Source organism: Calypte anna, chromosome 5, assembly GCF_003957555.1.
Source record: "Calypte anna isolate BGI_N300 chromosome 5, bCalAnn1_v1.p, whole genome shotgun sequence".
NCBI classification, from domain to species: Eukaryota; Metazoa; Chordata; class Aves; order Apodiformes; family Trochilidae; genus Calypte; species Calypte anna.
The window spans coordinates 14,202,005-14,225,667 of record NC_044250.1 but is presented as its reverse complement, the minus strand read 5'-3'; the positions used below and the strand labels follow the sequence as shown (position 1 = coordinate 14,225,667).

Below are 23,663 nucleotides of genomic sequence, written 5' to 3'. Positions count from 1 at the left end.
AGTATCAATATGTTTATTTTTAATTTTTAACTAAATAAGCCTGGTATTTAGTATTAAATAAGGTGAGATGCCTCAAAAAAAAAAAAGTCGTATTTAATGTTTTAGTTCGTGGTGATGGGAAAACAAAGAAATTATTTGTGTTGGAAGACTCAGGATATGTAAAAACACAAAGGCTTTGGAAATCTGATGTTGTCTTGCTTTTGCTATGGTAGTGAATAAATTTCACAGATGGCTTAACACACCCTGTGTTATGTAGTCTTTGAAAGGCCTGATACTTTCCTTTGTGGAGTATTGAAGGGTTTTAACAAGATTTTTGGAATTACTTCTGTGCTGCAGTACTGGAGGATTTTGGTTTGCATTTTACTGTATCTAAGAAAGAACCAAAGACAGGAAATACTTGAGAAAAGGCAAAATTAAAATGAACAGAACTTAGACCAAGAAGTTGGTACAGACATTGGTGTGTAAGCTGAGTTATGAGTCAGCTGTAGAAATTTTGGTCCTGGGTTTTCTTTTTTTGGATAGCCTCTGAGGCCACATCATGTGAGTGATGCATAGAAACTGATCTTTCTCCAGAAATGAGATGGTTGTTGGTAGTGCTGTGCTGCAGCACAAGGGAGCAGTTTCCTGAGAGATGCACATTTGTGAGACATAATTTCTTTCTGTTGTGACAGAAGGTGACCTCTTCACAGGTCTGGCACAGCATCAGAAATGCTCAGTGCCTTTGTAGTGATTTCTGCCCCCCCCATATCACTGATCAGGTCTTTCTTTGTTTACAGTCAGAGTGATCCTGGTGTGATTTCACACCCCAAACTCGGAGCTTTCCCCTTACCTTATAGTGAAGAGAAAGGAGAGGGTGGAGGGAGCAGTGTTTGTGTGCAGGAAATCTCCCCTCTGTTCATCCAGACTCAGCCCATCCTGTGGGTGATTGTGTGGAATTTACAGATTAGTTTGGAGGAGCCAGTCAATGCTGGAGCTACTACAGAAAATAGGAGCTTTTTGATGGTGTTCTTTATGCTGAGTAGCATTCCCCGTGGCTCTTTAAGGAAGCCATCTGTTTGTAAGTTTATTAAGAAGCTATTCAGATTGATTCAGTCTCAGGGCTCATAAATTCTGCAGTAAATTTCAGTAAACTGCATTCAAGTCAGGGCAAATTAAAAATTATATTGCCCCCCAAAATGGCATCCTTAGATAAAAAGATCCATATGTCCATGAGGTTATTGACACAGACCTGCTTGCTTCTGGAAGGTTGAAACATTTTTCTTACTTTTCCCTTTCCTTTTCCCTTTCCCTTTGCCCCTTTCCCTTTGCCCCTCTCCTTTTTCCTTTTTCCTTTTTTTCCTTTTTCCTTTTTCCTTTTTCCCTTTTCCCTTTTCCCCTTCCCCTTTTCTCCTTCCCCTTTTCCCCATTCCCTCTTTCCCCTTTCCCTTTTCCCCCTTTCCCTTTTCCCCCTTTCCCTTTTCCCCCTTTCCCTTTTCCCCCTTTCCCTTTTCCCCCTTTCCCTTTTTCCCCTTCCTTTTCTCTTTGGGGACAAGTCACATTTTGGCTTTCAGGCTCTGCTTGTGGCTCCCTCCCTGGTGTAACTTTGGCTTCACCTGCAGCTCAGGGGGGGTCAGAATGCCATTGCCTCTGAGCTTGGAAATGCAGAGAGAAACAGAAAGGCTATGAAAGGTCATGCTAATTCATCTGCCTTCTTTCCACCCGTCTTGTATTTTCATCATTTTGCTGTGAGATGGAATCGAGTAGCTTTGTACTGTTTTGGAGGAGAAAAAGGCAGAATTGTCTTCAGTTTGGAAACTGGTGAAGAATGTGTATGCAAGAGTCTGACCTCCCTGAAGGCTTCATGTTTGCAGACCATTCTGTCTTAGTACACTGACTATTTAAAATAAAGCTCCAGTGGTGCTTTAGGGTACACACAGGCATTGGAGTTTACACATTTATGGATTGGTGGCAAAGTCATTTTAAAACCAGGATGAAGATTTTGAAAGGAGAAACTGTGTAGAGGGCTGATATGCTTTTGAAGAGTGTGTCCTTGGGCAGTTAGGTAAATTGGGGCCTGAATTCCAGACATAAAGATAAAATTTAAGGAAAGTATCAGCATCTATTTCTGAAAGTCTTGGTGACTATAGCTTGTAGTTCCAATGCCACCTATCCTTAAGATTTAATTAAAAATAAAATAATAAAAATAAAAGATAAATTAGATTTCAATCAAAATAATCCCATGGGGTTTAGTTAAACTACCTCTAATTGTTGGTTTGGTGCCACCAGAAGGGATGTGGCTTTCTGGGAAGCAAACTGGATGCCAGAAAAAGAAAAAAGTCTTATTGGTTGCAGTTTGTCTCTTTTGTGAAAGTATTTCTGCTCAGGATTTCTGACCCTGAAACTAAGAGGCTGTGGTGTAGGGACAGTCAAAGTCATGGAGTATGCAACTTTAAGGCAATTTCTTAGCTTTTAAAATATTTCTTTTCGTGAACTACAGCATCTCCTTATTTCAAAAAGAAAAGGTACCTGTGAGTGGTATGATCACTGTATTTTTCAAGGTTTTTCATTTGTTCTTTGTGTGACTCCTTAACTTGTGTTTATATATGTACCTGATTTTTGCATCTCTGCATCCTTCTTTCCCTGTGTTTGTGTCAGAATTTGTAAATGGAGATCTATGTCATTTGAAGCAGGAGTAATCTGTTGAGAGGGGTTTTTTTATTTGTTTGTTTCTGAGTGTTTGTTGTGGTTGTTGCTCTTTATGTGAATTGGTTAGAGACACCTGAGGGTTCTCAATGCCACCACACCCCCCACCAAAATCAAGAAACCAATGGAAGGATTGATTTTCCTTTTTCTCTCTGTTTTTTTTTCATTTTTCATTTTTTGTTAGTGAGGAAGCTAATTGTTCTGGAGATCGTTTCCTTTACTGCTACAGCCTTTATTGTCCTTTTGAATTCTTAAGAAGATTTTGAAGTGGCAAAGGGTTTGGAGGGTTCAGTAGTTAGTAACAGATGAGTGTACTATTGCTGACAATGTCTATCTTTTTAATTAATTTTTAAATTTTTTTATTGCTGGGGTGTACTGTGCTAATGTGTTCCAGTTGAAAACCTGGTCATGGAGCTGAGGGCAGGCACTGGGCACTGCTGACATGAGGAATTTTCTTCAACTAGTCTGTACTTGGCAACATTTATATATATAAAAAATAATCAACCATGGAGAGTAAGTGCTGATTAAAGATCTTTATAAACTAATGGTGATGTTATCAGTAGCAAAACTGATAAGACCAAGTTACAGGTAGAAGCTGTGCCCATGTTTTGGACACTGGATGACATGATGTTTGGGATGTGTCAGAACAACCCTGAAGGTGATAACGTGAGTGTTAAACACAGAGATGCAGAGTCTAAGAAACACTCTTTCTCTAAGTTTTTTTTTCTCTAAGTTTTAAGGGGTTTTATGGAGTTTTGTGACCAGGACATTCCTGGTGAGAGCAATGAAAAGTGGGAATGTGTGTGTCATGCTGTCTTCTGGGGAAGTCGCTCTGGTCAGGTCAAACAAGTAAGAGCTTGAGGGTTCTCTTCTTCACTTGTGGATTCCCTTCATCATCACAAATCATTTCAGTACTGAAGATCTCTTTGAAATTTACAGACTGGAGAATTGAGAATATATAGTGGACATGAAAATGTGATGGAAGAGAGACCCAACCCAGAATCCTGAATTGCCAGGAAAACATTCTTTGGGTAATAACTCATGCACAAAGGCAGGTTTGATCTTTAAATGGCTCTTGTCTTAGCTGAGCTTGTGAGACTGGAAGTCTGGTCCAGATCTGAATCGATTCGGTGGAGGGACTGGAAATCAAAAATGGTTTGATTTGGGTTAAGCTTTTTCCATGATGGCAGAAGCTGAATAGTGTGTATTGTTCCAGAGAGGATATTTTTTTATTTATTGCTCAGCAGGAGAGCTTGGATTTGCATTTGTGGACAACTGACAGTAAAGAGAACTCCTGCAGGTCCTGCAGGGTTGTGCATCTGCAATTGTAAAATATCTTTTCCTTCATGTAAATGATAGTTTAATAAATTTGCACTGCCATTCCCAGTTCTGCCCTGCACCTTAACAACTCCATGTAGTAATGGCATCAACCACATCTTTCTTACTGTGAGTAAAACTTCAGAAGTGAGCCCAGGCTCTCAGTCTCTAAAGTTTATGGGTGTGGGGAGTGTGAGTAATGGTTCATTTCACAGCCTTGCAAAAGCAAATGAATGTTCCTCTGTGACTCCCTCCTCCTCCAGATAACAGGGCTTAAACTTTACATAAATAAAGCTGGGATTCTGTGGAGGGCCTGATAAACGGATTTCTTCTTGCAGGATGAGTCTCCCTTATATCACATATCCATCCCATTATCTGTGTGAAATGCTTATTTCAATTTCTGCCATGTAGTCTCCTGTATACATTATCTATAATGCATAATGGAGTGTGTGTGTGTGTGAGTGAAGGACAATATCCCAGCAAGCAAGAAAATGAGTTGTAAGTTGCACGCAGTGGAGCCTTAATGGTATGATCTCATTATGTTAGGAAAAAAATGCCCTACTATATACTTTTTATATACCTTTTATACTACAGAGCTTGATTCAATTTTCTCTCTCTTTTTGAGTCTTTCACATATTTAATCAAGCTGAGCTATAAAATAAAGAGAGAATTATTCTCAAGTACGTTACAAGGTATATACGTGGAATTATGTTGTAAATCTGCCCATTTAAAGGAACATTATCAACTTCCAGCATGATTCTTCTATGAGAAGCATCAAATTAGAAACTTTGAAGTGATATAATCCTAGGTAATACTAGCAGTAGCAGTACTGGTTTTCCTCTTCAGGAGCTGCATTCTAAACTTTCAAATACAGAATGTAAATGGATTTCACTTTGGAGTTCTCCAGGTTACTCCATGTAGATATTTTGAAGTTCTGAAGTAAATCAACAACATTATTTGGAAGAGGGAAGATGGAGTAACCTTAGGTTGTAGGAAACGCTGCTGTTCAGGTTAGTGCTCTGCAGTGCTCTTATTTTTAATCAAATTATAATCAGCAAATAGGTGCTGCCTTAGGTTATCCAGACAAGACCCTGTGATTGGAAGGTTATGTATTGTACACTGAGACATTTCTTGTGGTTATTTAAACATTTTTTGAGACTACACCCAAACTGAGAAGTTAGAGAAGAGGGAAGTAGAAGCTGCTTAGTGATAGATCTCTTCCTGGTGATATGAAAGTTAGGAAGCGTGGTTGTTGTGCTCATTGCTGGGGCTGTAACAAAGCACCCTGAGATGTAGCCTTATATTTTACTAGAAATGGAATTTTATGCTTTGATGGATTTGAGGTAGAGTAATACAGTCTTTCTTACCATTAAAATGGGGCATTTGTTGGAAAGAGATTCAGAGATGTCTTTTAAGACCTGTTTCACACAGCACCAGAGTTACACCTGCAGAGCTTGTCCAAGTCTCAGGTTTCTCTCTGTTTTGTTGTTGTGCTGTGATGGGATTAAAACCCACCACAATATGATTCCAGCTGAGCTTTAGATGAGAAGAATTGGGAAAGGCTGCTCCTGTTTCTCTTCTGAGTCAGAATCCTCTGCCACGAACAGCACCTTTTGAAAAAGAGGGGGAAAACCTCCCCAAAGGTAACTGGGGATTTTGGTGACACCTGTGACAAGAAGCAAAAGCTTTTTTTAGGTGTGGGAGTGGAAAGAAAATGGCTCCCTTCTGGTCAGAGTTTGTTTCTGGGTCTGTTGTTCTGCAGGTAACAACATCCCAGCCATTTTTAGAAGCTCAGTTCTCATTGCATTTGAGCCTAGTGCTAGAAAATAGGAATTTTTTATCCATGTGCTTCTTTTCCTATTTCTCTCTCTTTTGTGTAGATAAGAGCAGAAGTATAAATGGATGTGTACATATTTGCATATTGAAGTGCACACACATACAGAAAATCCAGGTATATTACTAAACACATAAAAAGCTGAGAAAAACCTTCAGGGTTAGGCAATTGCTCATTTATTTCTAATGGGGAAAGATTTTTGGAGCTCTTGAAAAGGAACAACTTCTGTGCTTGCACAACACTGAACAGCAAAGAATAGGAACAGGTAAATGCAATCCCTTTTTTTCTCCTGTTTTTCCAAAGTGTTTTTCTGTTCTGTTCCTAAGTGGTTTTAATTCAATGCTGGTTTGAGGCACGTGACTTAAGAACAATATCAAAATCTGAGTTAAAACCAGGAGTTATTTGCTCTGTTTATGGACCCTCAATTTATTTTGTAAATAACATGACAGTAATAAGAAGGGTCTGGTTTGTCCACATGAAATAATTAGTGAGCAACTCATTTAAGAAGATTAAGCCTGTGTATAGTAGAGAAATATTCAAAGCTGCTCTGTAATTAAAGTTTCTCTTCATGAGTATGAAGTAGCTTGGGTTTTATTTGGATATTGGAATGACATTGGAATGGATATTGGGTGGTGGTAAAAAGTGGGGAGGAACTGCTGGCTCTTAAGTCCTCTAGGAAACAGGCAAATTATTTCTTTTCTGATTCATTAAGAGTGTGGTAGTAAACATGGCAAAAATACGACTTCTGTTGAGAAAAACAGAGAACAAATAATAGTGCAGTCAGGACCAAGCATTCACAGTGTAGATGCTCAGGAAGTTCTATTTTTGTGGGGAAACTAAATCATTATCATTTGCTCTTCTTACTGGGGAGATGAGAATTGTCAGAGTGGGGTTAAGAGTCCCTGCTAATTACTGCTTGGAGGCCAGAGGTCTGGGTGAGATGTTGAGATGCTCAGAACAGATCCTGGGAGATATCAGAGACCCAGCACTGGGTGAGTTTCTCTACACTTCTTTTAAAAATAAATTTTATGTCATTTTCCCTGTTTAAGTGTCAGAAATATTATTGTCTTCCTGGGTGCACTGGTTAATCCTCTGGACTTTGGGATCTTGTGGTGAATCTGGTGGGTTTTGTTCTTTATCTTAAAATACAATTTTCAAAGCTTCAAGTAAAACTAATTTATAGACACATGCTTTGTGCAAAGTTATGCTCAGATGTCAGGATCTTGCTGAGAAATTGGGACTATCTCGTTTTCACAATGGAAAGAAACTTTTTTTAATCAACTGTCCACCTTAATGCCTGTAATGCAAGTTTATAGCTTACCCTCTTGATTTTACAACTGTGGTATATCTACTGTTTAACCTGACAGTGAACTACAGAAGAAATTTAATGCAAATATTAGACAGTTTTATGACTGCCTCTAGTCTCAAAAAGGGCTGATCCCTGACATGGTGAGCTGCAGAAATTGATTTGGGTACAGTAAAAATTGATTTGAGAAGGCTCTGTGGTCTTGTGGGACAGCAGTGAAAAGAAAGTTCAATAGAAGGGTGTTGTAAAAGCAATCTGGAGTAATGGGCAGTAGCCAGGATCAAGGAAATTAGAACAGATGAGAATTCAAGGGGCACATACTTTGAATTTGCATTGTAATTTATTAGGAAAACAACACGATTAGAGACAGTTCAATGTTAGAAGTTGATTTTTAAATTTTTTTTTTCTGTTGGAATTTATTTTATGCTAGGGCTTTTCAAAAGAGACATAAGCAACAATACCTAGACATTTCTCAGGCCTCTACTTTCTTCTTGTTTTGTTTTTTTTCTTCATTATGTCTTTCTTGCTGAAATTTCTTCTGTCTCTCTTACGTTATTAGGATTGATTATTAAATTAAATTCTGATGCCTGGGAAAGGGTACACACTACCAAAAAAAGGGTGTTTCTGGCTACACAGAAGTAGTTGCTAAATGTGCCAAACAAATGAACTGAAGAATGGAAGAGAGGACAACAACACAAATTTTAAAATCACAGCCAAAATAGATTTTGTCTGCTCTCTCCTGGTAAATAATCTTAGTAATTGCAGGAGTAGGTTTTTAATTTTCCTGGGGTAATGGGATTTTCAAATTGATGCAGCTCTTTTTTAATATCTTGGCTTGCTTACTGGAGGTCAGTAGAAGCTTAATCTGGAGGAGATTATAGATAAGCACTTGAGGTAGATCCTGGGCTAGAATACCAGACTTTAACATGGACAAATACTGCCAGAATCTACCTTCATATAACAGAGAAATCCCTTCTTCAGGTAAGTCAGCTGAAATTTATGTTATAGTGGGCAATGGGCAAATTATTACTGATGTGGGAAACCAGAATCACTGATGGCTCTTGTGGAGAACTCCAGGTTTCTCTCCATGTATTTCTTTAACCTGAACCGTGGAAGAGAACCTGACTTGTGTGCATGTGAATGACTGGAGACCAGCAGGACTTCCCAGCTGGATGGAAGTTTTCTGGAGGATTTCCAGCACCAGGGAGCTGTGCTTCCCCAGGCAGTTGTTGAACTGCTTCCTACAGAAGGGAGTTGAGACCCAACCAGGTTATCACTTCTGCTTAACCTGGGGTGTTTCTCTAAGGAAGAAAATTGCTTAGAGGAGCATCAGTAAGCACTGGTCCCTTCACACCACTGATTCCAGCAGAGACAAAAATGCAGATGGCCCTTTGGAGGCTGAAGTTAAATAAGACAAACTAATGGATAAAAAAATTGGCCTGTCAAATCTGGAATATTGATGAAGAATTTCTGTTGTTACCTCTCATATTACATCATTCAGTTTTGTCCCTTCCTTAGGCATTTTTTTTTTTATGTTTTACTTCTCTTCTGGGAGAAGTTTTCCGAAGTTATATTCTCCACTGAGCATTTAAGAAGACTTATTAGGATTTGATGTATGTAAGCCATATGTTTTATAATGGTTGATGTTTTTGTGTAGGATTATTATTGATTTTCTTTTGTTCTAGTTGATGGTGAAGTGACAATAAAGCACATGGTGGGGGGGCTGTTTTCTTTACCTCTGCTGTGACTTGAAAAAAACATTGTAATTTTTTTAGATATGCCAAGTACAGCAGAGAAGTTCTCTTTCTCTCAAGTAAAACAGTGTAGGATTACAGCAAGAACTGGTGTCAGCTGCTTCATTTGGCCTTTGTAGGTAACTGTTGTGTGCTTAGAATCTTCCTTTCTTTTTGCCCTTTACATCATACAAAGGTCTTTTGGGATCTGTGTTAATAGAGAGCTTATTTCTGTTTCCAGTGCTAAAATTCATGTTGGTCAAAGGCAAGATTAGAGCCAATTATCTAAAATAAATGCTGTGTGAGGATGGAATTAGTGGATACATTACTGTTCCTGTGTGTGACAAACCTGACTACTACCTGAGATTTCTGGAGGAGCTGTGTCATTATGGGATGGAGATGACAGCATCTTGAGAATACTCTGCTTGGCACTGGAAACTTGCACAGCCCAACCTGTAGATGGAAGCTACATTTGATCCATGGTGCAAAACCAAGAATATCTGCAACTTGATAGTAGAGATGAGCTGTGCTGGAGCATTTTGTATGGGCACAGCCTGTATGCCCAGGGAGGCTGTGGAAGGCAGCTGCTTGGCAAATGGTGTTCTCCTTCAAGTTTTCAGTCTATTGACTGCTCCTTTTCACCTGAAGAGCATTGTGTAGCATGTATGTAGGAAAGAAAGTCTCAGATCCTGGGCCACATTTTCAGCCTTCTGAATGCAAAAAAGGGAAAGTGTTAACCTTCGGAGGACAGGGTTAAACTCCCTTCAGCCTTTGGGTTAAACTGTGTGGTCCTTCATTTTCTGTTTTTCTGACACCTGGGGGCTTCCAGACAACCTTCCTGTTTGGATGGAAAGCACCACTTTAAAACCTCATTAAAGAACAGAAAATAAAGTTGGAAAATGACATGTTCCATGATTTGAAAATAGAGTCTCCCAGAGGCCAGTGAAGTTCCGCAGTGTAAATGTGGGTATAAAGCTGGAGGTGTAGCAGCCACTGTCACCAGAGACCACAGAGAGATCTGGGAGGGAAAAAATCATGTGATGAACTAGTATTTATTTGCACTTGCTAAGAAGATGCCTTACCTAGTATTAATTAGGAAATTTCCATTAAAACAATACATACCTAATTAACTGAAAACTAATTTCAGACTTTCTAAAGAAAAAAAAATCTAAACCTGGAAAAAGAAAAAAATATTTTGACCAATGGAAACGAGTATATTGTCAAGAAAACAAAAGCCATGAGGACAACACAAGAAGATTGGGTGGTTGGTTCTGCCTTCCTGGGGTTTGGATCAGTGTCCTGATGTGCTGGCACTGCAGCTTTGCTCCAGGTGAGACTGTTCAAGGTCCATCAAGCATCAGAACTTTATAGATGTTCTTCTTCACATCGTTGTTTACGGCTGGGCTTTGCACTCCCTGCCTTTCTTGAACTTAGGTTTTGGGTTTTTTTTAATCCCTTCTGTTTCTTTGTTCTGTATCTGAAACATTTTTTTAAAAATCCCAAACAAAAACCAACAAAAAAACCCAAGGAACCCTCCCAAAAAAGCATGTCTTTATTTCCTAATGAATGGAGATTGAATCTGTACTCCCAGGGCTTGCTGAGGGTCAGTAACAGCTTCTGTGAGAATGATTTATTGACTTCTCTACTCTGACCAGAATTAAAACTGTTACCAAAGGGCTTGTAGTCCCCAGACACCAGCTTGGCCTTCCCAGTCAATCTGCCAGAGAGATGACTTTAGTTACATAGCAATTAAAAGACTTATTTCACGGTGAGTAACTAAAGAGAAGTAGAGGGCAGAGAGAGAAGTGCTAAGACTCAGAAATTACACAGCAGAAAGAGTACAGAGCACTAATTCTGTGCTTGTGTAGAAGGCTCTCCCTAACTCATCTCCTCCTGTTGTTTGTTTCCCACTTTCTATCTATCTATCACTTGAACACTCCTGTAGCCTTAGAGGCTTTATCAAAAGATTACTGGGCTAAAATATATTTACTTTGTGGCTTCTTCATCCTGGCTTCATGAGGAAACAAGGTCTCTGTGAGCATGAACACTTTTACCACTCTTGGATGTCTTCCAGCTTTCCCCTTGCACAGACCCTGCTGGGCAGTTCCCCCCAAGTTTGATAAGAAAGCTCCCAGTCTCTGCAGCACAGGAAAGGGGGTGCTCTTAATGCTCTGAGAAAACATCCTCACAGGTATGACCTTCACCAGAAAGTAGGCACTACAAATGAAAAAGCTCTTCTGTGAAAACTGTAACTTGAAGGGAATTAAAAGTTCAGATGTGCACCTTGTTGGAAGGCAGTAGCACGAAAACTCACTGGAAAACTGACTTCAACCCTTTATCCCTCAATCCTGCTTGTTTTGCAGTCAGCCAGCTGCTTAATATGCTTGAAAAAAAAAGAGATGTCCCCATGGAAATTATTGCAATGTCTGTGAATATTAAAGGCATTTCATTAATACAGTTCTTGTTGGAACCAAGCCCATGCAGAATCAAAGCACTGGGATTCTGTTTGTTTTGTCTTTATGGTGGTTTTGGAGAATCCATAACTTAGCATCCTGCAATCATCTGCACTATGATATGCCAGGGAGGAAAAAATGGGTTTTTTTAATGGCTTATTGGTTTGTTGTCACTTGATCAGGCCTTCAGGTCTTACAGACCTGCCATTCCAGCAGCTCTTAGTGAGTTGCTCCAGGTACCTGGTGTTGGCATTGTCAGTTTTATCTTGGTTTGCTGCAGGGATGGATTTTATCGGGGAGTTGTTCAGCAGACCTGAGACCCTTGCTTATTGATAGGGCAGCCAGTTTTTAATGTGTTTTGTAGAAGGGTACTTGCAGATGTATTTTTTGAGCTTCATCTTCCTTTCCTAGTGAAAAATTGGTGTCAGAATTCAGCACTATGGTGGCACTCTGGGAACTGGAATGTGACTCAAGCCCCAGTTTGCTCGATTCACTATGTACACAATTTTTTTTTATTTCAAACAGATATTTTAAAGCAAATAATACTAAACTATGTTGAATATGTTGATCAAAAAGGGATTAAATGACATCTCAGACTTGCTGAGATAGTCTGCCAGATTTCTGCATCTGTAGGAGATTTCTGCAGCTAAGTATAGTGTTTTAATGACTACAGTTACTTTACCAGGGAAGTGATCACCACTGAAGCATCTTGATGTACCAGGCTGCCTTTAGTACTACATATGAACTAGAAAGCAGATTTTTTTTTTTCCTACTAAATCCTTTCTATCAAGTAAAACTTTGGTGGAACTAAACACCCGAGTATATTGGATATTTATGGCAAATAATGACGTCAGTGTGAGATTCCCCAACCTCAGTCTGCCAACACATCTTAGTTTGTTCATTGCTGGAGCAAATGGGTCAGTGCCAGAGTTGAAGGCTGTTCAGCCTTTCTGAGAGAATTTCATGTGAAGTGGGCAAAGATCCCTGGGCCAGTGTAAGAGGGCTGATTTAATGTAATATGTGTACTTATGTGAATTAGTACTCACTAATTATTTTATATTTTATATTTAACTATTTATTAGCACTCACTTTTTATTATCATTTTTAAATGTTTAGTCCACAGCCTCATACATCCACAGAGCTCTTAGTGGAATCTCCATTTATTTCCCATCGATCACATCACTGTAAGCAAAGTATAAAATAAGTTCAATGCAAAGAGGAAGCTTAGTATTTTTAAAAATATTTTTATTATATTAAAAAGTATCTTTAACAATAAAATTACAAATAGTTTCTGTAGTTTCTTATTCTATAGGCTCATCTTTACTGTAGCAGAGCATTTGCTATTGATTTTGATTCCTTTGCCCCCTGTGATGCTACTGGGCAGTCTGAGGACAGTCACAGCTCATGTTAAGGTAAATTAAATTTCTAGGGACTAGGAAACCTTGTAAATTCTTTGCAGTGTTCAATAAAGAACTAAGATATTAGTTGAAGTTATGCAGAATTTTTTATTATTTTTTTTTTATGTTTAGACCACAGCCTCATACATCCACAGAGCTCTTAGTGGAATCTCCATTTATTTCCCATTGATCACATCACTGTAAGCAAAGTATAAAATAAGTTCAATGCAAAGAGGAATGTTGGTGGCATTGGAAATTAGAAGCTGTTACAATCCACCCTGTGGGTGATGTAAGTTATTGTTGTGATCCCATGAGAACAAAGCCCAACCCCAGAGGGTTAAGGTGCAAACAGGAAGTTTTATTTGGTGGACAGCAAGTGACACAGGCAATGTGAAGTGACCTGGTGAGGATTTGGCAAGTCTGCAGAGAGAGAGGGAGGGAGGGAGATAAGGGTATCACCACCTGAGGATCCTGGTGCCCCAACAACCTTTCTGCCTGGGCTGGCGGTCCAGGTGGCAAAGAATGAACTCATTGGTGTTCCTTATATGCTTCCAGAGTTTCCATAGCTTCCAAAGTTTTCCTGTCTGTAGATTCCAAAGTTCAGAAATGTTGCTTCCCCCTGTTGTATGCTGTTGTCTGGAGTGGCCCTCACCCAACCCAAGGGTCTTTGGTGGGTTAGCTGGGGGTGACACTGCTGGCTTCAGCTGGGTGAGACCCCTCTCCTCACTTGTTCAGTCCCTGTGCTTTGGACCTGTGAGAAGCAGGGGTTCCCTTGTTAGCACTTTCAGAGCTTCTATAAACACAAATATAAACCACCCAGCTGGTGGTTTCTCTGAGCTTCTATCATTGCAGGTGCACCTTGGGTAAGATGCAAGACAAAATCTCTCAAAGGGAGCATCCAACTTACTGGTGAAACTGGTTGCACCATAAAGCTTCTTCTAAAATAAAGATGCTTCAAACTACTGGAAGTGGGTGATGATCTTGTTAAGTGGTTTCTTAATGAAATGCTTTTCCCATTATAGTTTAAGGATTTCATCCAGGCTCATCCGATTTTAATTAATTGGAAATATAGTTTTGACTTATTTGAATAGTGAATGTGACCTTTAATGAATTTTGTGCTTTTATGATGCTCTTGCTTCTCTGAATTAATAGATGACAGAAGAGAGCAAGGCTTTTAATTTCTTTAAAACTTTACACTTAAATGCTGTGTGTCAGTGATAATCCTACAATGTAAAGGAGTTTTGGCAGCAAACAATAAGAAGTTTTAAAAAAATGTTGAAGTGGGGAAGGGATTTTATCATACTAATATAATGCTATGTCATCTTTTTGCTAAGCTATAATGACAGTGGCTGTCAAAGGTGTCAGGGTACTGGAGGGCCCTTCTTGAGACATATTTCTCTATTATTGACAGGCAAGAAAAAGTGTCTGCATCCACCTGTACATGTGTATGTGGAGGGATAGAGTTTGATCCCTCTTATTCTGGATCAGAGGGAAAGATGAACTATTAAGTGATATTCTAAGTTTTGTTTGTAATTGCTGTATTCCTACAAAGTCTTTGGTGCTGTGTGTGGTCATTTCTTATGCACCTGTGGTGTAGTGTTAGGGAGTTCAGGTAATGTAGAGAGGTTTATGGATATCTGGGGTTTATGTATTATGTAAATGTGTGTCTGTTATCACCTATTCCTATGGTTTGTGTTTGTCCAGAGGGATTTCAGGTAACTGTAAGGCTTCCTAAGAAAGGGATGGGAAGAACTTTTGCTTTCAGTGACTTTGCAGAGCTGTTGCAGTGGAATGAGATTCCTTCTCTTGTCTGAGAGGGGGAGAATTTCAGCATGGAAGCAAACCCTGTCTTCTTGGCATGTCCTAGCTGCACCAGACACTGCTTAATTAAATGAGATATTGAAATAAGCAAATGCTCATAACGTAATTTTATTTGGGATGAGGTCTTTGGGCAAATTGAGATAAATGAGAGATGGAATTCTTGTCAGTCTTGACTTTTTTTGGTTAGGTGGGTTTGCCAGTTCCCTACTACGTCCATGCCCTGCCTTTTAGTGGGTCAGTGTCCTTTGCTATCTTGTTTTGAGGATAATATTCATTTTCTTCTGACATAACTCCAAGGAAATAATAATTGGCAGGAACAGTTGTTGTGTCTTCTATTTTTCAGTAATGTCAGTGAAATGATCTTGCTAATCTTGAACTAAACATCCAAGAGATGGAAGTACCTGGCCTGTGTGGAGAAACATTACTTTAATTTTTAAAATAGCTCACAAGGAAAGAATCCAATGTGACAGATTCTTTATTTTCCCCTTTTGGTGTCTCCAGTGCTGTACAATTGTCTTTTCAAAATTTTCATCAGAAATCCAGCTGATAGGAGAGCTTACTCACTCCTCTTACAGGGTGAGAGTTGTGCACAGAACTAAAAGAAGAGTGTACCTAGAGTTTGGCAGCATCAGTATTCAGATTCAGTGGTACAAACCCCTCTGAACCATTCTGCTGGTTACACATTTTATTTCCAGCACCTTGTAGAAGTGAGTGCAGTTTTTTTCAGTGACTGCCTTGGCCTCTCCATTGTGTCCTGGAGCCCTGGCCATGAAACTGCTGGGAAAGAAATGTAGAAGCTCAAGTACAACAGTGATACTGCTGGGGTGGTTTGCAAAAGTAACATCTTTAACTCTCAATTAATTCTGCTCTTTGATAGATGCTGAAATGGCATTCCAGAGTATCTTTTTAAATGGGTATTATTCTGTGTCCCCACTCCTCCCCCCCATGTTTTTTCTGGTGCTCTAACATTATAGTTCTGAGGAAAAGCACATGGGACTGGATGGCAAGATTTATAGACTAGAATGCATGAGAGATTATGCTGTGGCTAAAACTTGTGTGATCACAGGTACTTGTGTTTACCATGGTGGTTTGCCAGGCCCTTTGAGAAGTACAGTTTCTATTTTTGCACCAAAGAATGACTTCAGCTCTTGTAAGCCAGAGGAGATTCAAACGCAGGGAACCACAGTGAGGTCTGCAGTGCAGGGCAGTCACTTCACAGTTTTAAAAATTAGTTTGCTTTGGTTTTTTTCCAGTTAGAAACAGTATTTCACTCCATAATGATTTTCTTGAACATTTCTTTATCTTTCTGGACTGTCACTTGGCCACCTGCCATGCAGAGCAGAATGCACTCAGTGCAGTTATATGGAGGAAAGGGGGAGAGCTCCTCCTCATCTCCTCTCCTGTAAGGCAAGGCTGGGGTGGCAATAGGGGGATTCCCAGTGCTTTTTGTGCAGCCTAGCCAGCCATCTTCTGCCTGCTAACATTCAAACAGCTGCTGTACATCCAGGGTATCCATGTTTCTGCTGCTGCTTAACCATACAGTGTGCTATGGAAAAGCTCAAACAGGTGTTTAGGGCCCCTTCACTGAGCCCTTCTTCCTGCTCCACCTGAGGATGTGGAGATGGAGATCTCTACATGGAGCATGCAAAGGGTTTGGGGCCTCACTTGCCATTAAGAGTGGGAGATGTGTCTGAGGGTGTGGTTGATGCTTTGCTGCCCAGTTCAAAATGTTGTGGACATCCCAAATCTGCAGTCCAAAGGCTTAGCTGGAGTGTTTTTTACGTATCTGGTGAAAGCAAGCAGTACAAATGTTTCTTGGCACTGCAATGCCTGGTGGAGTAAAAGGATTTTGTCCATGGATTTTCATCTTGCTGTGCTGTAAAAAATGAATATATGCCTCTAGTCCTGCAGTCACAGTTGTCTAGAAAGGGTTTTACTAACAAAGCTGTAAAACAGTGCTGACGTAAGTAGATAATTTTAGAGGCAGTAAGTGAAATAGGTTTAGCAAGAAACAGCTGGTAAAGCTGAATGTAAAAGATTAAAAAGGTGTTTGGTGAACTAAGGACACATGCTGTAGATGATGAGTGAGGGTCACCTGTCATCCTTTTAATTTACATGCAACTTCACATTCAATCCTCTCTTTTTTGAGAACCTGTTCAAAAATCTTGGGTTTGGTTCCAAAATTTTGGTTTGTGTTTGAGGGGACAGTAAACATCTTAATGATTACAAATTTATTTGGAAGCACTAACACATGACACAGCTCTTGAGAGGCAATATCAAAAGTGGAAGTTTCAGATGGCCAAACGAGGAGTTTGTAACAGTGGGTATGGGGCTACTGTGCTGACACTTAAAGGTTTGATCCTCAGAGCTATGAAGTCAGTGGAGCTCCTCCCAGGGACATCAGTGATGAGGGATCAGGGCCTGAAATAACAAGTCCCCACCTTACTGGAGGTGGCATCACATCAGCTTTTCTTGCAGGAGAAAGCATGAGTATCCTCAGTCCTGCTCATAGTGACTGAATAAAAGGAGCAGGACTGTCTTTCTGTTTTGCATTTGTTTATTAAAGTTAATATTGTATGCTTGTTGTTTGGAAAGGTAATGCCAAGGTTCCTTTTTAAACTGGAAACCATATATATGAACCCATCATTTAGATCTCATTTAACAAACATTTCCATCTCCTGCCACCCTTCTCCATGTTTTGTTGTCACAGATGGTGCAAAGGCTGAGGATGAAGAAAATGGTAAAGCTTTAGGTAGTCAGCCTGGGGCAGGTTGGTGAATTAAAAGGCACGTGAAAACAGTTACACCAATGCTTTGTGCGTTATTAAAATAAGAGCTTTTATTGGTCTGAATGTGTCTACACTGGTGTTTGTATAAATAGCTGTATGCTCATACTCTGTTCATGGGCTCATTGCAGCTTAAGGTGGCTTTTGTTACAGTGCTGGTTGTGTTATTTTGGTCTGGCTTAGGGGGGAGATGGGCAAGAATAAACACTTAGAGAAAGTGTCCTTAGCACTGAGCTCATACAACCATAGCAGGATGAGAATGGAGAATATTTGCACTTTATGACATAATTTGCTAAAGAAACAAGATTTTCTTGCTCCCTGGATGATAGGCCAAATAAATGAGAGAGAGAGAATAGCTCATTGTTTCCTGCTCTTTGAATGACATTTCTGTGTTCTCCTACAGCCTCAGTGGAGTGAACTTCACACAGTGGGCTTTGTTGAAACAAAAGCACTTGTGCCATGTGTCACCAGTGGAAACCAGAGCTACAGTGGAAATGCTAATTTGATGGCACTGAAGGTGTCTGAGGTGGAGCCAGTGGGCTAATGATGAGATCCTCAGCATCAGCTATTTACAGCCCTTGGTTTTGTGTCCTGAGCACACAACCTGTTTCATAGGAACATCAATTTTTGTGCCTTGTCATTTGACCAATTGCATCATGCAGGCAGATTTCAAATGCCTTAAGGGTAACCATAGCAACTGCGGGGCATTTAAATAAGCTGAAAGAAGAGGAATTCCCTCCCTCATAAAACCCTTCAGTCAAACAGACTCCAAGGGTGCAGCAGGATTCCGATTCTCTCAGCTGCAGACAGGCACTGCTCCTCTAGGTTTTACCAAGGTTCTGTGGGTTTGCAGAGGTTGATCTGGTTCTAAAAGTGTCTGCAGGGCAAAGCAGTGTAAGTGGGTGTAGCTTCCCCAGGACACAGAGCTGGCACATGGATAGATTTGTGTCTGTGTGTGCCTGCCTGTCTCCTCAGACCCTGTCATCCTCTTCTCCCCTCCTGGAAAATGTCACATTTTTTATCTGATGCAGAATTACTGTTGCTTTTGGGGTCTTTGCTAGCAGAGCTGTGGCAAAACCTCTGGTTGACTTGGATGGTGTTTCTGTAGTCAGTTTAGAATGCATTGGAAATTTAAACTGAAATGTTCTGAATTTGAATTTTAATGCTTTTGTGTGGGGATAATCCCAAGTGCTGTGTGATACACTTGGCTATTGTTTAGCATCACGTCATCCATGCAAGAACACAAAGAATAAGTCAGATTTGAGCTGTCTTGTTATGACAGGGAGAAAAACCTAAACTTCCCTTTCACTCCTAACCTAAATTTACCATCACCTCCAGCTCTTAGGTTTTGCCTCTTTTTTTGTTTATTTAACTGAAAAGCCAGGGTGCTGTATGGTTCTGGAGGCTCTGAATGTTTTATTGAGAAGATTTATCCATCCCTTCATTCAATAGCTCTCCCAGATTGATGCTTACATTGCTGTCAGTGAAACATGATGCTGAGGATTCTGAATGTCAGGGATTCTTGTATTTTCCTCTGTAGCAATGTGTTCATGTTTACTCTGAGCTTGTAATGCAGCAGTATAAATGCATTTCATTTGGATCAATCACTAAATTATCAACTTTTCTGAAAAAGGCAAGGACTAAGGTAGATAAAATTCAGGTAAGCAATTGTTCCTAACTCCTGAGCTGAATGTGTTAATGCAGCAGCAGCACACTGACCACAGATTTCAGTCTCTGTGCCATTCATTCAGGAAACTATTTTATTTGCAAGAATGCTTTAATTGTCTTGTTTGGCATATCAGTGAAAATTAAAAACCAGGCTGAGTTTTGGGTCTATTTATAGATTTAATAGCAAAGATAATCTCCCAGCATCTTTCATTCAAGACTGGTGTTTTAAATCTTAATGATCCAAAGTTATTAGAGTTCCAAAAACCAATTTGCTAATAAGGAGTGATTAAGAAACAGATTTAAGTGCTGGCTTAAGTTATCATTTGGCCTTTTTAATGTTAGCATTTTCTCTTCTTTGCAGGCAGTCAGGCACTTTATGAGGGGCTTATGTTCAATGCTTGTTAGAATACCCATACAGAAACAAAGGCATTCTCATCATTTGCTGGGCTAACCTGTAGACAAGTGGGATGTTGGTTGAACTGACAGTGAGCTTTCTGTTTTGCAGGTTTTTCCAATGAATGATTCTGTAAACCCCTTCTGTAATCACCCTTCTAGATATTTTTCCTGCCCACGTTCTTGTAGTTGAGCAGTCTTCATCACCAAACTCTTCTCTGGAGGGCTGGCATCAGCCCAGAGGGATTTCTGCTGCCTCTTGGCCTTCAGTTCAGCTGCAGAGATCAATATTTTCTGTGTGGCAGCGTGCTGAACAGGCATGTTTTGGAGCAAGCCCAGGAAGGAAGGGTGTACAGCTCTCTGACCTTGCCTAGACAGAGAAGGAAGTGATGCTGACATTTATACCTCTTGGCAAGGAAGTGGGAATAAAAAGGAAAGGTAATATATCTTTGGAACATTGTTATCAGTTACAGAAACTCTGAACTTGGGTCTCATTTTTACTGTATGAAATAATATTGTCATCTTTCTGGCTCTGTATACACAGTGTTTTCTCTTCCATTGTGACTTCAAAACTTCACACAAGTTCTCTTTTTAGGTTCTGTGTTCCATTTGTCAGAATATTTCATCATGTTAACTTTTTTTCCATAACCTCCTTGGAAAATAAAAATAGTTTCAGTTTTTCAATTGTGAAACATTCCCAGCAGCATCTCTTGAAGTCAATCCTTTTGCATTCTATCCTCTGTTTTGTAGATAGAGACAGGAAAGTTACTTAAGTAGAGTACTTAAGCATAATTATACAGAGCTAGGGCATCACACTCAGATTTACATCAGTATCATCTAAAACCTCTCAGATTCCATGGCAGGAATTAATTCAGGAAAAAACCTGAAGTAAAATACAGGATCTGAGGTTGGGTACAGCCTCTCTGGAATCCTGAGCCACGGCTGTTGGTCTCAATAGAGTTTTAGTGACTGCAGAGGTCAGCAGTAGGCAAAGACAAGTGAGCAGAGATCCTGGAGTCAGTTATAGCCTGAACTGCTGAATAAGCAGTGGAGATTTGAGTGCTCAGGAACAGATGTCATTGTTTTGAAAAGTGGAAAGAAAGTAAAATTTCCTCTACTATATTTCACAGGAGGGTGTATCATAGGATGGTGATAGTTTGAGAGCTGAGGTCACCTGGTACTATTTCATTCCACATTTAGAGAATCCATCTCCATTTAGAGGATCTGTCTCTAGCCTCATCCTTCTTAAGTGTGGCTTATGTTTCTAATATTTGGAATCATGTATGGCTTCTACTGAGGGCTGGACAGTTGCTGAGCCAAAATATTAGATGAAGAACTTCTTCAAGAAGAAAATATTTACACAGTGGGTACCACTATAGACACACCAGGCACATTTTGGTAGAGAAATAAAACCACACATTTACACTTTCAGGCTCTGATTTTTTACAGCAGTGATTTACAACCCTATTAACACTTGGCAATCCAAGTTCTGGAGAATCATACCAAGCCATCTGCTTGTGTCCCTCTAGGGCTGCTCCAAGCCCTGATGCTGTGTTGCAGATACAGCACTGTAACTCAAGTGCTGGAAATCTTGTTGCATGTTTTGGATGCTTTTTTTTTTTTCCTTTTGCCTCCAGGATGGTGGCAGATGTGCAGGATACACGTGTGGTTTTCCTGTCATTGGCTAGACTGGAAATAGTTGAAATCACAGTCTGTGGTATTTTTGGCTTGTTATATAGCCTGAGAAAATGTGGGAGACATGCATTAGAAGCAAGATAAAACCTTTTTTCTTAGGGAGAAGAAATGCTGTTTCCCACTGATAGTTTTTGAGCTAACTGTTTTGTTAATTCTTCTCATGATCATATATTCCTCTCTTATGAGCATTATAGTTGGACACAACACAAACTAATTTTGGACCTAACTTACTTCAGGCTGAATTCTTTGCCATGAATGCTGTGCGTACTACTCTGCAGTGAATGTAAGTTCAGATATGCTCTACCACTGAAAGTGTCTCTGCTTTCCTTTTTTTTCCCCCCTCCTCTCCTCTCTGGCAACTCTGTGAGGACTGTGGCTGTTCTACAGTGAGTATCTTTAGAAAAGCAGATAAAGACAGATTGTAATGAATGTTGGTCAGATGCAGAGTTGCAAATCAAGTTTTTGTTCTTAGGAGACTTCCACAAACTGCTGAGATGTGTTATCCATGGAATTCCTTTTTCCCATGCTTGGTCTGTGCCAAGGAGAACTCTATTGTGAAAAACCTGAGAAATACCCTTTTCAGACTGTCAAGGTTTAACTCAGTGCTGACAATTAAGTGAATGACAAATGGTCTCTATTAATCCCTCTCTCTTCCCAGAAAAGGGAAAAAGAGAGAGATTTACAAATTAGAAACTGAACCACAGAGCTTTAGTGAAATAATAATGGTGAAAAAAAGTGTAATATATACAAATGTATACAAAACCACTGTTGTATCCCCCTCATAGTGCTCATGCCACCTCTGAGGCTGCAGGACAGGCCCTGGATAAATCCTGGACTCAGGAGCAGATGGGAACTGGGTTTAGGATTCAGGAATACACATCTTGGCATCAAAGGCAGATAAACAGACAGGGAGCTCCCAGAACACCAGCCATGATGTCTCATCTGAAGATGAAATAAAGAGAGTTTCACCCTCAGCTTAATACTGAGTAGGACATGTAGAGGATAGAATACTTAGTTTGGGCAGTTTTGGGTCACCTGTCCTGTCTGCTCCCTTCCCCAGGAGGGTTCATTGGTCACCCCTTTTCCCCCCCTTTCCAGCACATAAATTGAGCAGTACCAAGCAGACCTTGGTTCTGCAGCCCATTCTCCACCTGTAACCATAAACATTGGGTGTTCTCAGCCCTAGAGGCAGACACTGACTGAAACACCCCCCTGGTGATTTCAGGAAGTGGTGTCCCTTGGGAGAGACCTCACTGCAAACTGAAATTACTGAAAAGAAAGTTGGTTCTGTGCTGCTGCAAACTGGGACACGGAGCCCGTGTAGCTCCTGGGGAAAGTGCAGTTACAAAGTGGTGTTGCTGTAGTTCCCAACTGGACAACACTGGTGGAATTGCTCCTGGTTTAAGCCATGTGTCACTACTCGTTTTGGCTCCAAGCTGCAGAGAGTGAGTTAAGTGGGAGTAAATGCTCAGGAGTGGTGTCAGCAATGCTATAGGCAAAGAGGAAAATGAGCAGCTGATAGAAACCCCTGTTTTCTGGCCACTAATGTGATAGACCATGTAGTCAAGCTGTGTTTTAATTATTCATCATGTTAAAAAGGTACAGTAACAGGCAAAAAGACAGCATCTTGGAGCACGGATCATGAGGCTGTTTTGAACTGTGAAGTGTGCAAGAATTTGCTCTTCGTGTGGCCTCGTGTTTCTCCACTTAATGAAGGTTTGTTCTGGAGTGTCCCAAATGTATCTTGTGTTGCTGTCATTACTCCTTGATAGCAAGCTGTGTAAAAATTCCTGGCAAGGAGAATATTCCTTGAAGGGCTGCAGACAAGAGCAGGAAATTTCTTTTGGGATGATTCATGTCTGGCCTTGTGTATGCCTAAAATTGCTTCCTAAAAGTTTCTGTTGGAAGTGGAGAAAAAGCTGCAGTTGCAATGAGTGGGTCTGTTCGAGGCTCAACAGTGGATGACTTCTGGAAGTGCATTTTAGTGTTGGTGTGGTTTCCAGTGCATCCATGATGCACCTGTTTATACTTTTAACATTGGTGGAATGTGCTTTTCCTGACTGGGATTTGTACATACAATCTCTGAGTGGGATTTGAACATATAATCTGAAATCCCATAGTAAAACTTGTCACATTTGTGTGGTTTTTTACATGGTAGGAAGGTTTGAATTCCAGTGGCTTGTGTTTCAGATGTAGCTGATGTGTTCATGTCGGAGACACAATGCACTTGGAAGGGATTTACCAGCAGATTTTCACTCAGTGTTTGTGTGATGAAGAAACTCTTGGATGTTGCTGAGTTTTATCCTGCTTTTATGCAAAGCCTTCAGACTTGTTATGCCAAGATAAACTGCTCAGATTTGTACAGTGGACTCAGGGGGTGTTATTCTCCATCAGGAAAACGTTTGGTTTCCTCTCGATGTCTTGGTGTACAAATGCATCAGTAAAGCTATGGACATACTCAAATAAGGAAGGAGTGGATTTCATGGAATCCATTTATTTTCAGGCATGCAAATATTGGATAGGAAAATAAGGATAATGATGAGGATAGAAAGTTGGAACAAGATGCTCAGGAGGCCTTG

General features: G+C 40.1%; 1 protein-coding gene across 2 annotated transcripts in view; it reads left to right on the top strand.

Annotated features, from left to right (window-relative positions):
• Nucleotides 1-23,663, top strand: part of BRSK2 (BR serine/threonine kinase 2) — a 297,765-nt gene that overhangs the window by 38,801 nt on the left and 235,301 nt on the right. The gene's annotated exons all lie outside the window — the stretch shown is intronic.